Genomic DNA, 13466 nt, shown 5'->3' with positions numbered 1-13466 from the left:
GTGTGTGTTAATTTTACAACCAGGTTCTTTACTAAATTGTCCATTTGTAGTAGCTTTTCTGTTCTGAGGAGTAGTTTCTAGATATATAACCCTACCAAGGTGTATAGAGAGAGCTTTATCCCTTCCTATCCACTACCTACTCCTCTAATTACTTTTTCATGCTAAATTCCTTGATTAGTACCTCCATTATAGCGTTAAAATAGTAACGATAGTGGATATCCTTATCTTGTCATGAAGAAATTAAATCTCTGTGACCACAGATATAGTTAAAGTGACTTAAATAGGTGGTACAGATCATAAAAACTTACTAAAAATATATATTGTACAGAATTATTTTTCAGAATAAGAACTAATTCCTAGAAATCAATACGTTTAAAAGGGACAACTGATTTTTTTTTCCCTCTCATATTATGAAACCAATATTTCAGACTAGGTGGGCCTAAGCAAATCAGCTTTGATTTTTAGATTGGTTAAGACATATGGGTATTGTGGGTTACTTGTTTGTGTTGGCAAAGTGGAAGTTGTCGTTCACTCAGATTTATTTCTGAAATGAGCCCATGTCATTTATTTTGATTGAAATTTTCTTGAACAGGAGATATTTAGATGCTTGATCTCTCACACTCCCAATAAGTTATCTCAGCAAAGCGGCAGTGGTCTGGATTCATTGAAACAGCCAGTCTTCATTCACTCTGTATCATTCAGTTTAGGCTTGGAAGGCATCACGTACAATGACAGACAGTGCTTTATTGTTTCTCTGTGCATAGAACCTTGCGGTTATGACTGGAACCCACGGTTTCCATATCTGGTGATTCAAGAAAACAAAGTATGGGGTGGTCAGCAGAAATCACAAGATATTTTTCTGCTATTCCACCTCCAGTTTGGTTTTTGCTCTAAGAACTCTTCAGAATTCAGAAGAAAGTGAATGAAACCGAGAGTCTGTTGTTTTCTGTCTTCTTCTTTTTTGTTTTTAACTTGGCATCCAAAGAAATCAGGCCAATTATCTTTCAAAAACGCTTGTCACGTAGGATTTAGGATATTTCTGGTGGTGGCAACGCTCTCGGGGCAGAAACTACTTACTACAAAGGCAGTACAGGTAGGCAGAAAATTGAATGAAAGAAGACACCAGGTTTAAAGGGAGAGATGAAAGGAAAAGTGGTTTGATCACAAATGCATCCTCTCAAAACTGGTGGAGGTGCCGGGGATTGAACCCGGGACCTCGTACATGCTAAGCACGCGCTCTACCACTGAGCTACACCCCCAACTGCGAGGGCTTTTCTCCGGATTCCTTTCGTGATTTATAATCATTATTTCTTTGCTTCTCAAAGATTTAGTAAATTGCAGAGGAAACGTGAATGTAAAATTCTCCATTTGCGAAACGGACTGAGCAGCGGCCTCATAAGAAAGCAACAGAATGAGACTCCAAAGGAAGGAGGCTGAAAAGAGGCAATCTGTTGTCTCGACAATCTGTTGTCTCTCACTCTCTCCAGCCTCCCTCCATTCCTGCCCTTTCCACATGTAAGGCTTCAGGAGGCCGAAGCAGGTAGCTGGGCAGCCGGGGTACCCACTGAGGAGGTGGCGTTGGGAAGGGAGCAGAGGTGGAGTCAAAGCGGGTCCGCGCCTGCAGAGCTCCAGTTCCCGCGTCCAGCACCAACTCCCTTGGAACAAAGACCCTCAAATCATCTCCATTTCCGGAAGCCAGAAAAATCCACTGAGTGTTTCGTGGTGATGGCAGGGAACATCCCAGCGAGCTCACGATGTCCTGGACAGTAGGCGCCCAGATCGTCCAACTTAGCAACACTTACCTCCGGCAAAACCCTGGAGTCCCCTTGCCTTGCGGAGCTAGTCGAGGGTGGGTTGGGCTGGGCTGGGATGTTATTTAGATAAACGGTGAGCAGGCAAGGCAGGACTGGCTTCTGTTTCTCCGCGACCAATCCCTTGGGAACCAGGGAGCTATGAAGAATTATTAGTACCTCGGAAGGTTTGGGAAGGGGGGAAGCTTCCTATACTTTAAAGAGTTGGCCCGGGCCCAATTCACACGCATTGATTTCTCGGGCACGTCCATCGCAGTCTCTCTTTTCCTCCCTCTGAATTTCAAACTTATTAAAATTTTGAAAAAAATAAAAATATTACCCCAAATAACCATACACCTTTTACCCAGACTTAGCTATTGTTAATATTTTACCCCATCTCCTCCCTCTCTCTCCCATGTGAGAGTAAGCTGCAGTACATCATGTTCACTTACCCTTAAATACTTTCCTACCTAACCGCTGTACGATCATGAACTTCAGTGAATTTAACATTAAATAAATAGCTGTATTTAATCTACAGTCTGCATTCCAATTTGACCAATTACCCCCTAGAGTACAGGATCTAGTCTAGTGTCAGGTATTGTATTTAGATGACATGTCTTTAGTTTCCTTTAATCTGGGACATTTCCTCAGCCTTTCTTTTTCTTTCATGACATTAATGTGCCATTTCAATAATAGTGTATTTTTTTCTTTTATTTTTAAAAATAGAATGTCTTTCACTTTGGTTTTTGACTGTTTTCTCCTGATTAGATTCAGACTATGCATTCCCTAGTGGATTACTACGTAGATAATGCTGTGTGCTTCTCAAAGTATCATACCTGGAGGCAGGTAAGGACTGTCTGTCACTCACTGGTGAGGTTAATTTTGATCCCTGCTTCGTAGGACAGTGATTTAAGACTACAAATATCCTGTTCCTCATCAAAATCTCCCCCAAGATTTAACATGCATAGTCTGAGCAAATCTTTATTATGATTGTTACAGAATAATGATTTTCCAGCTCCAGTCCCTCCACCATATTTACAGTCAGTGCTTGGCATGCTACTAAACAATCATTTGTATGGATTTCTAGTTTTTCGATGGTTTATAATTGATTATGATACTTAACTACTTTGGTGCACAAATAGTCCCAGATTTGGCCACTGGGAGTCCCTTCAAACTGGCTTCCTATGTCTGTTTGAAATGTCTCCATCATTTTTTTGAGTCGTTTTTACTTTCTAAGCCACTCTCTTGTTCACACTCTCCTAGACTGAGTCTGTCCTCATGTCCAGTAAATAAACACCCAACACTGGGATTCTGCTCAACAGAAGTGGATGAGGGAGCTGATGATCAGGATGAGAATTTGGGCTGGGGAGTTTGTTTTTGTTTTTTTAACTGAGTCCTACCTCCTCTGATATACCCAAAGCAAATAGGGGTAAGGGGGGGAAAATCACAAACATAAACTTGTTGCGTGAAAGAAATCAACAGAGTGTATGATTCCTTTTGTATGAAATTTTAAAACTGCCCAAACTAATGTATGGTATAAGAAGTTAAGTTAGTTCCTGTCTTGTGGGTAGTGGCTAGAAGAGGACAGGAGAAGAGCTTCTGGGTTACTGGGAATGTTCTGTTTCTTCATCTGGGTGTTGGTTACACAAATGGGTTCACTGTATGAAAAATTGCCAAGTATAATTTGTGTACTTTTTCTGTATGTTTGTTATACTTCAATATGAAGTTTTCAAACACAAGAACAGTGTTCAGAGATATGTTATTTCAGTCCCTGGGGGGTTCCTCTTCCTGTTTCTGCCTGGGTTTTATCTCCACAAGAGATTTCCCTTCCAAGGTAAAATGTTTACCAAGGATATCATGATTAACCTTGAAGTAAAAGAAAAGAGCAATTCGTTACTGTTTCCTGCACTAAGATTTGATGTATAGTGGCTAATACAGAACATCAAGATGCACTATCAAAGTTCAACAAGAATCTTTTTATGTGGGAAAATTAAATGAACTAGTTTTTGGTAAGCTTTTATCTTCAGAGTACTAGAGAATTGTATGTGACCTGAATCCCCTGATTTAGTGTTTTGACACTTAATTGGGAGTTCTCTTTTTTCTCTTTCTGTTTTTTTTTTGTTTTTGTTTTTTGTTTGTCGTTGTTGTTTTTGTTTTTCCATTTTGTTCTTAGGCAGACAAGGCAATGAGAAGTGATATCTGGATCATTTTATTGGCATTTCCCCTCCTAAAATACTCTCAAATCCAATGGTGGAGTCTTGCCTCTGTCCCTCCAACTTGCAGCTCCCTCTGTAGATGCCCAAACATCCTCAAGATCAGTACTGACAGGGCCAGATTTCAGGTCCATACTCTGCACAGAGCAATGCTCTATAGCATATATTTCTTCTTCTTCAATTTATCCTCATTTTAACCTCTCCTCAGAAAGTTGTTAAAAGGTTTTAAGAAACCACAAAAGAGGCCTAAGGAGCAAATTAGCAAGATCCCTTTACCCTCCCCAGAGGTCATGCTGGGCAATTCTGTTTTCTGAATGAGAAAGTCCAATGAAACCTAATGTGAGGGAGACATTTTTTCAGGAGCAAACACCACTTGGATTTTGCAATAGAGAACACTGGCCTAGGGAGAAAAGGGAAACAGTATTATCTATTTGTTTACAGAGCCTTGCAACCTGCCAGATTTGGGGGTTGAAATGGCCTTGGAGATGTCTCAGGTGCCTGGGTTGGATATGTTATTTAATCTCTCTAAATCTCAGTTTCTTCACATGTAAACTGAAAATGATAATAGGTATTATTATATTTAATATATATTATATATTATACTATATTTCATGATTGTTGTGAGGTTTAAAGAAGAAATGTACAAAACTTTTATTCACTGGGACCTAGAACAGAGTGTGCTTTTATTATTTGGTGGCTATTCTTGTTGTTGTTAGTATTAAACTGGAACTTCTCAGCCTGGAATAATCTAGTTATATCCCTTTGATAAGCACCATCTTCCCCAGCTCAGGAATTCCCCATGTCTTTGGGACTGTATATTATTTACTGGTCATAAGGATCTCTGAGGATACAAGGGGAACCACAGGGAAAAATATGACCCCTCTGTGAAATCAATCATATTACAGAAAAATGTTCTTTAAATACTTGTTCTCAGAAAACATGATCTGGATAACAGGCTCACTGCTGTTAGAGAAAATAAGGATCCAGGTAATTTTTCGATGGGAAAAAAGGTTTTTTGTTACCTATGGAAGTAGAAATTTCCAAAACCTACTTTAGGTTAAATTGTTCTTTATGGATTTTTGGCAGGAGAAGGTACAGAGGAAAAAGCTATAAGAGTGGGAAAATAGTGTTCAAGAAGGATTGAAAATAAAAACTAGGGATCACACCAAGCCCAAATACTCTGGCTTTTCTGTGGGAGAACTCACACATTAATAACATTTAGAATGAGAAGAGTAGAGAAGAGAAAAGAGGAGGACTAATGACTAGATTGAAGACAAAGTTAGATGCTGTGCCTGTTTACAGTAAGCATCGTTGTAAAGTTTTCCCTAAATATCTGGGAGATGTGCCCAGGAGTTGTATCACTGGGTTCAAAAATATATGTGCTGTGTAAGCCAAATTACAGCCGTCAAAGATATCTAGGTCTTAAACCCTGGAACCTGTAAATGTTACCTTATTTGGTAAAGGAGAGTGAAGATATGAATAAATCAAAGGTCTTGGTATGGGAAAATTATCCTGGATTATCTGGATGGGCCCTAAATATAATCACAACTGTCTTTATAAGAGGGAAGCAAAGAAGAAGAAGGCAATGTGTGGACTGAAGCTAGAGGCTACACTGAAGGCTTTGAAGATGGAGGAAGCAGCCACAAGTCAAGTAATGCAAAGAATGCAGCTCTAAAAACTGGAAAATTAAAGGAAACGTTCACCAATTATGACTGACTAGAAGCTCTGATGGACCTCCTACTTCCCAAAAATTAGCCCCTAGATAGTGCACTCTTTGTGACATTTCTGATCTCACAAAGAGTTGGAGAATTCTCTAGGGAGGTCACTCAAAATAAACAAATATGATATTATATGGGGCCTAAAGTCATTCAGGAGCACGTGGAGCACAGGTCAGGGTGACTAGTGATAAAGCTCTAGATGTGGGAGCCCTGCCTAGGGTGCCTGGGAATCAGAGCAGTTGGGAGCAAGAAATGCAGGAAGCTGACCTGGATCAGCAGAGGAGCAGGTTATCTTGAAGCCAAACAGCAACAGAAATACAACTGTGGGGATGAATATTTAACATCAGAAGAACAGAGAAGTGGAGGAACTGAGCCTGGACTTCTCCTTATGGGCCAAAACCTGTAGTGGGAAAGAAGTGGTTTCAGGGTATGTTGTATGTTGAAGGTGAGTTTATGAAATTCAGTAAAGGAACGTGAGAGGGAAAGAAGAGAGTCACTCCTGCCAAAGTTGAGAACCGAAGTAGAGATTTCATAGGAAGGAAGGAGCTACAGCATTTGGGCATGTGAGAGTCTTTTCAAATTTCTCTCCAGAAGTCTGCACTAAATATAGAAAAGCAATTGAACCCTAGTGAGTGAAAGGGGTTTATTGATGCTGAGTTTATTTGAAGTTGTCAAGTTCAGCTTCCTCCTGGGGGTGGGGAGGGTGGGGAAGAATGGTGGTGGTGGTAGAATTGTGGGGGCGAGAGGGAAGGAGTGGATATGGAACTGGTGAAGTGGCCTGCCCGAGGTCACACGGTTAGTGGGACAGAACCACAACAGGACCCAGGCGTCCTGGCTCCTGCACTAGTGAGGATTTCCCCACCTGGCCCTTCTCGGTGTTTGTGGTAGCCACCGTAAATCAATCGTACACTCTAAGACGCCAATCTGCTCTAGAAACAAAACGGCCCGGTCAGGACGCTTGCGGGTTTTCTGCTGATACTTTTTTTCAACCACGTTTTCACCCTTTGCTGTGTGTCGCAGACTGATGAATCCCAAGCCCCAGAGAAGGTAACAAGACCGAAATGAAGGAGTCTTTCAGCAGTCCAGCATATTTCAGAAGCAAATATAAGAACTACAGAGCCAGGTTTTGTTGTTTCCTGGTCTCTCCCAGAAAACCGGAATCCCGGGACGTGTTCTAATCAGGACGTAGGGAATCCGGCCCCTCGAATGCAGAGTGCAGCGGCAGAGGCACCCTACTCTCTGGGAGAACACAGGGCAGCTGACTGGAGCCGCGTCAGCAAATCAGGGTTGAAATCCTGGCTATGTTCATTCATTCATGTGTTCAACAAGGACCTATGTATTTAAATACCGACATGTACTGGTTTTACCTGTTCATTTTATATGTGCCAAGTAACCGAACCACTCTAAGTGTCACTTTCAGTTTTATGGTTGCTGTGAAATGTATATAAAAATATCTGATTGTGAGGACTGAGTCAGGATTAAACCAGAAAAGAAAGGCAATTAGATACAGTACGACAGAACGGAACTGCAGTAATGAAGGACATGATTGTATCTTAATATCGTCCGACGAGGTGGCCGAGTGGTTAAGGCGATGGACTGCTAATCCATTGTGCTCTGCACGCGTGGGTTCGAATCCCACCCTCGTCGTGAGTTTCTCTGGACTTTAGCACCTTCAGGGCGGCCCCTGTGTAAATAGTGCGTTCTTCACTGGATGGGTTCCTACTTGTCATGTGAATAATGCCTATCATCATCTAATATAGCAACTTACCTCAGAGCGAGAGGTGTACTTATACTCACACGGACTTTTTCGAGGAAGAGGGATATAACAAAACATTGCCTAAAATCGTCCACAGAGATATACACAACAAATTATTATATGTTGTGTTACACTTGCAGGATATTTTCAGCCTATTTTTAATTGTACTGCAATTTTCACCAAGTTTGTTAACTTAATGTGTCCCCCTCCCCAATAAAATACTTAACCATTACTGAGGCTCTCTGGCTTTGAGGAGGAGGGTATGTCTCTGCTTAGAGACAAAACTGAAAATACATCCCACATGACATTTCCTGTTAGATCCAAGGATTCCTCCTTCAGCAGAACAGAAGAATGTCAATATTGTGTAGTTTCTGCTGTGATCTCCATCTTGTCAGAACTTTGGGGGAAAATATTTTTATATGTATATAAAATATTTTATAAAATAAAAGTTATTTAAGTATTTTATACATAAAATATAGTTTAATTTAAAATTATTAAAATATTTGTTAAAATATCATATATATAAAGCTATACAGAAAACCCTTGCATCCTTTATTTCCCAGCCACCTAATTACATTCCCCACAGAGAGCCATTGTTATTAATTCCTTCCAGAATCATATTAAGCATATATGAATATATACCATGTGCAATAAATATATCTTATCTCAAAAAGAGGTAACACAAATGATAACATACTATGCACATTGGTCTGTACCTTACCCTTTTCCCCTAAGCAATATCTCTTGGAGCACATTCGATATCATAAAAAAAAGTGACAGTTTATGCTTTTCCAAGGACACATGGTATTCCAACCTATGGGTTACTGTATATTATTTAACCAGCCCTCTATTGGACATTTAGGTTTTTTCCCCCATCTTTTGCTTTTACAAACTATGCTGCAATGAATAACCTTATACATTTATATATAATATTATATAGAGAGACACTTATGTATAAAGTTATTCATATATATGTATATGTAATTTTGAATTTGTGCATTTGTAATACCACAAGATAAATTTCTAAAAAGGAGTTTGCTGTGTCCTAGGATATGTGCATTTGAAATATTCACATCTACTGCCAAACTGCCCTCCAAAGGAATTTTATTAATCTATACTCCCAGCCAGTAATGACTGAGGTCCTTTCTCCCTTCACCCTCCCCAATATGCTATGTTGTCAACTTTGGCTTCTCTGTTATTTTAGTAGGTGATAGTGATATTGCAGTGCAATTTAATTTTCATTTCTTTTACTACAACAAAATATTTGTTACATTTATAAAGCTAGAATATTTTTTGCTTTATTTTATTTTTTTTTAAGGTGAGAGCAGTATTTGAAGTATGATCTCTAGGCTGCTTCAAATGCTTGTTGTGAATGAAGAATTCTGGGCCTCACTCTTGATCTATTAAATTATGATCTCAGAGAGTGTGCTCTGGAATCTGTGATTTAATAAAGCATCCAGATGCTTCTCATGTTGATCTTAAAGCTTTGTGTCTGGCTGAGGTATCTATGTATTACATCCAATCACCCAGAATGCTCTTTATTTCTGCAAATGTTCAGCCCAGGAAAGCTGCTCCTGCCTTCAATTTTACCAGCCACATCCTCATATCTTGGACAAATTTTATTTTTATTTATTTATTTATTTATTTATTTTTTAAAACATCTTTATTGAAGTATAATTGCTTCACAATGGTGTGTTAGTTTCTGCTTTATAACAAAGTGAATCAGCTACACATATACACACGTTCCCATATCTCCTCCCTCCCGCATCTCCCTCCCTCCCACCCTCCCCATCCCACCCCCCAAGGCGGTCACAAAGCACCGAGCTGATCTCCCTGTGCTATGTGGCTGCTTCCCACTAGCTATCTATTTTACATTTGTTAGTGTATATATGTTGGACAAATTTTAAAATCTGTTTTTGTATCCTCAGGAAATTGGCTACCATTAATTCATTCAGTCGTCTACATTGGACACACATTCTCTACATTTATTGCATCCTCAAATCCTGAGTTAGCTCTCTTTTCTGAAAAAGCAGTTTTCCCAGGATGTGTCTACAAGTTCTTTGAGGAAACTGTCAAAGAAAAATTGCACCAGATGGAGTCAAACAGACAAGGAAGACTTTAAGACTATTGCAATCAGGAAGATTAAACTCCATTCAGAATACAACAGAGGCAACTGAGGATTTATAGCCAAAGGGGCAGAGTAAGGAGTCATTGGGTGGAAAATTACTGAAAGAAACTTGATTAAATATCAAGAGTGAAGGAAGGGGAACTTGATTGGATATCAAGGGTGTTGGTGGGATTCTAGATAAACTGGCTTAGCGGGATTCTTGCCCAAACTGGAATCAACAGGATTCTTTACTAAAACTGGGCTGGGCAGGCCAAAGATGGTTTGTAAGAGGGCTCAGAGGAGCTTGACACAAGTTTGGTCAAGGAGGGAGTCCTTGTTAATATCCACGGAGATTCCTTCAGCTTCCTTAAAGAATGGGAGATCCACAGACCAGGTAAGGTTCCCACAGAAGTGTCCACATGCTCTCCCAGCCTCTCATGTGTCTGTTACTGGTTCTGCCTCCCTATATCAGCTGTTCCTTGGCCTTCTCTCCAGCCCTGGGTCACTTGAGTGCAGGTACCTCCTCCAGCCAGGTATGTTTCATTACTGTAATTTAGATGCTTGGAATAATGTCTGAGTTACTGAATTTGAGCTAGGACAAATGGGTCCTTGATGCTAAATATGACCATAATGATTATGTCATTAATTCTCCCTCAGTATTTGAGATGAAGTGGTTCTCCCTTTTGTTACGTCATTTCCTAAAGTTCCAGGAGGGTGGCTGGAACTCTGGAGTCTATTTGAGGTTTTGACTTTGGGTTAGGATGTTAGTGCTGCAGATGTCTGAGAACCACAGGCTGGAGGTGGCATTGGTTGGAGGGAATGCAGTTAGAAACTCCCCACACCGGGAAGGCTATCAGGCCAGTTCAGAAGAGAGAGGATACTCTGGAGGATACTTTTGCTCATACTAGCATCAACAAGGTTGAAAGAAGACAGGACCACACCTGCTAAGGCAACACTCCAAGCAGAAAATGTTATTTCCCCCTGCTATTAGCATCATCACAGACCATCTAAGTAGAGATACAATCAAGTGCTCATAGTGGGAAACAAAAGAATCTGTTTTCATAAACTTAGTAACCTTACTTTGTTACAAAGTCTCTGTGTAACCAATGGTAATTCATAATATGAGTCAATGAAATATTTATAGTTTAGTGAGTTACTGGAATTGGTGAGAGTAGGACTTGATTTAGTTTTTGGTTACATATGAGAACATTAAAATGTTGAAGCAAGAAGGAACCTGAAGATAGATCACTGGATTTAAGGGTTGCCTATTATGACATAGAAGAGATTAATTTGTACAGAACATAGATACCTGTCTCCTCCTAATTTAGTTCCTGTCCAGCTGAAGGAAATCTTTCCTCCCACTCGCCTACGTTTCTCATTCTAATGGCAAATGAGTGGCTATCTAGAACTAACCGGACTTTCTACGTTTGATCAGCTTTGTCTCCAACTTGGTCTCTGTCTACACACAGAGTACTTTTTCAGGGGGACATTTCTTGTCCCTGAGCCTCAGCTCCAGAGAACCGTTTCCCGGGTGCTTCGGGTGCAGGTGTTTGGCACTTTCTGAGGAGGTTGCTTTCAGAGGTTCGCTCCATTTCCCGCGGGCCCGAGCGGCGGGAGAGGGGAGACGCGGGGAGAGACGTGAGTTTTTCTGCTTGGACGGCAGGAACTGCGCGCTCCGCGGCTGCAGGCTTTCGAGGAGTTTTCAAGCCGGCTTCGCATTTGGGGTGGGTGATGAGAATGAGAAGAAGGAATGAGAGAAGGCAGAGGAGAGTGAACTGTCTCGGTGAAATGGGAATGGGAAGAGGAGGTGAGAAGTGACCCCGGACGGAGAAAGCGCGCTCCCGGCCGAGGCTCGGCGACTCGGCACGTGGGGTTTTAGGCTTAGGAGCGGGCGCGGCGAGGAGGCCTTGGTACCTTGGAGGTTTTGAGATGCGGTCTCCATCAAGCAATTGCGCTGCTGGAGCGGTTCCGCCCGAGCCCTGAGAAGTTCATGAGGTTGCTGGGAGGCTGACCATTTCTAATCAGCCTCCTTGCTATTGAACTTTGTGCGATTGGAAAGCTTAATTTTAAAGAATCCGTTACTTCCCAGGAGAAGTACTCTGTCCTTTTGTTTAAACAGAGTCGTAGAATCCAATACTACTGCACACGACCACAAATGTGTAAAGCAGAGGAACGCTTTCTTTCCGGTTCAGATGTGATCCCAAGAACTATAAAATGTTCCTCTGAGAGAGGTCCCACCGAGATTCGAACTCGGATTGCTGGATTCAAAGTCCAGAGTGCTGACCATTACACCATGGGACCAACCGAGAAGATAAATCTCCATCTGTAATCATAGTTAAATATTTTCTTCATAAGTTTTCAATAGCTCTAACCCAGAAGAGTTAGGTCAAGCTTCAGTGAGACCACGCTGATAATGAAATCTGACGCTTTATTGTCGCTGGGGAAGAGGCATTGGGCAAAATATAATTCAGGGCAATCCGAGCACTCTGTCTTCTGCTTCTGTTGGGAGCATAAATTAATTTTCGGAAGACTAGCAGAGGCGGATCCAGAGTTTGTGAAGTCTGAAACTTACACAAGTTTCTTAAAAAGGACACAAGGGGGTCCTTTTCAAGAAAAAGAATAGACATTCTCAACAGATACAGCTACTCTAAAGCATATATAACGTATCTGAGGAAAAATTGGAATAAAAAGAGGCCGCAGTCTTAACTAATTTCCATTATAATATACTTTTGCAAGTTTTACAAAAACATATGTTCATACAGGGCGACCCCTTCCAGGGCCTTGGAGAGCAGTCTTGACACACTTAGTGAAACTCATGATAAATACCCCGCCGAAGAGCAGTTTGGCAATATCTATCAAAATAATCTCTACTCAGCAATCTTTCTTTAAAAAAGCCATCCTACAGAAATACAAAAAATTTAAAAATTAAAATATATGTCTAAGGATGTTCACTGTAATATTTTGCAATATCAGAAACTTGAAAATATGCCCATCCATTCAACGGAAATAATATACTAAAAAGAATGGGATAGATGTAGGTACCCACATGTTGGTTTGGCAGTTTCTGGAGAGGATTTAATCTAAGGTTAAAACAAATAAACAAAACCCAGAAAATTTGCTGAATTGTAATATATAGCATGAACTAATTCTTGTAAGTCATAGTTTGTGAGTTTATATATACATTTTAAAATAGGTTAAGAAGCGGAATTGGGAATCAAGGAGTTTCTCACTTTTTGTCGTGTTCACTTTTGTGAGATATAGTCACTTTAGAAATTAAAAGTGAAAAATCTACAAAAAAAAAAATTAACGCCCTTCAGTAGAGGACTTATAAGTCATGTTTACTCCATGCTGACTGCCTACTGTGCTCAGTATGGCGGTGATCACAGCATGCAGAAAATGAAAGATGTAGAAGATAGAATCCCTGACTGCAAAGGATTAACAGTTGGTTAGGGGGAAACCACAAAAGATAAGTGCAACACATTAATAGTGGCTAGGAAAATGAATGGGGAGCTCCATCTCAGTCCCTTTGATGATCTGATGACTCGGGCACATAGACAAAAATTTTATATACAGTTTCACTGGGTTTAGCGACTCACTCAAGACCATTTACAGACCTCAAGGGTAAGAATTTTTGATTTAGAGATCTCTAAAAGAGACCTTCTGATCCTTCAAAGTCTCTTGAATCAGAAATGCCAAAATGTGAGTAATTAACAGGGACCAAAGTAGAAGCAGAGAGAGAATGGGGAAAGGGAGGCATTCAGCAATTCAACAAATATTCCTCAGACATCTATTATTTATTGAGCACTCTTAACAAGGCCGTGGGGGCAGGCTGGGTGGGGAGGAGGAAGAGGAATTAAGGCTGGCACTTGCAATGATTCCTGG

The 13466-nt window shown here is 40.6% G+C and overlaps 3 non-coding genes across 3 annotated transcripts; 1 reads left to right on the top strand and 2 right to left on the bottom strand.

Annotated features, from left to right (window-relative positions):
* Positions 1–1187: 1187 nt before the first annotated feature.
* TRNAA-AGC (transfer RNA alanine (anticodon AGC)) lies at positions 1188–1259 on the bottom strand. Its single transcript has one exon. It is a non-coding gene; the product is annotated as a tRNA-Ala (tRNA).
* A 6027-nt stretch (positions 1260–7286) lies between these two features.
* Positions 7287–7368, top strand: TRNAS-GCU (transfer RNA serine (anticodon GCU)). The gene has a single exon. It is a non-coding gene; the product is annotated as a tRNA-Ser (tRNA).
* Positions 7369–11813: 4445 nt separating this feature from the next.
* Positions 11814–11885, bottom strand: TRNAQ-UUG (transfer RNA glutamine (anticodon UUG)). The gene has a single exon. It is a non-coding gene; the product is annotated as a tRNA-Gln (tRNA).
* Between the last annotated feature and the right edge of the window lie 1581 nt (positions 11886–13466).

Source organism: Balaenoptera ricei, chromosome 11 (genome assembly GCF_028023285.1).
Source record: "Balaenoptera ricei isolate mBalRic1 chromosome 11, mBalRic1.hap2, whole genome shotgun sequence".
NCBI classification, from domain to species: domain Eukaryota; kingdom Metazoa; phylum Chordata; class Mammalia; order Artiodactyla; family Balaenopteridae; genus Balaenoptera; species Balaenoptera ricei.
Note: the sequence above shows the minus strand (reverse complement) of the source record. Positions and strands in the feature narration are given on the sequence as shown.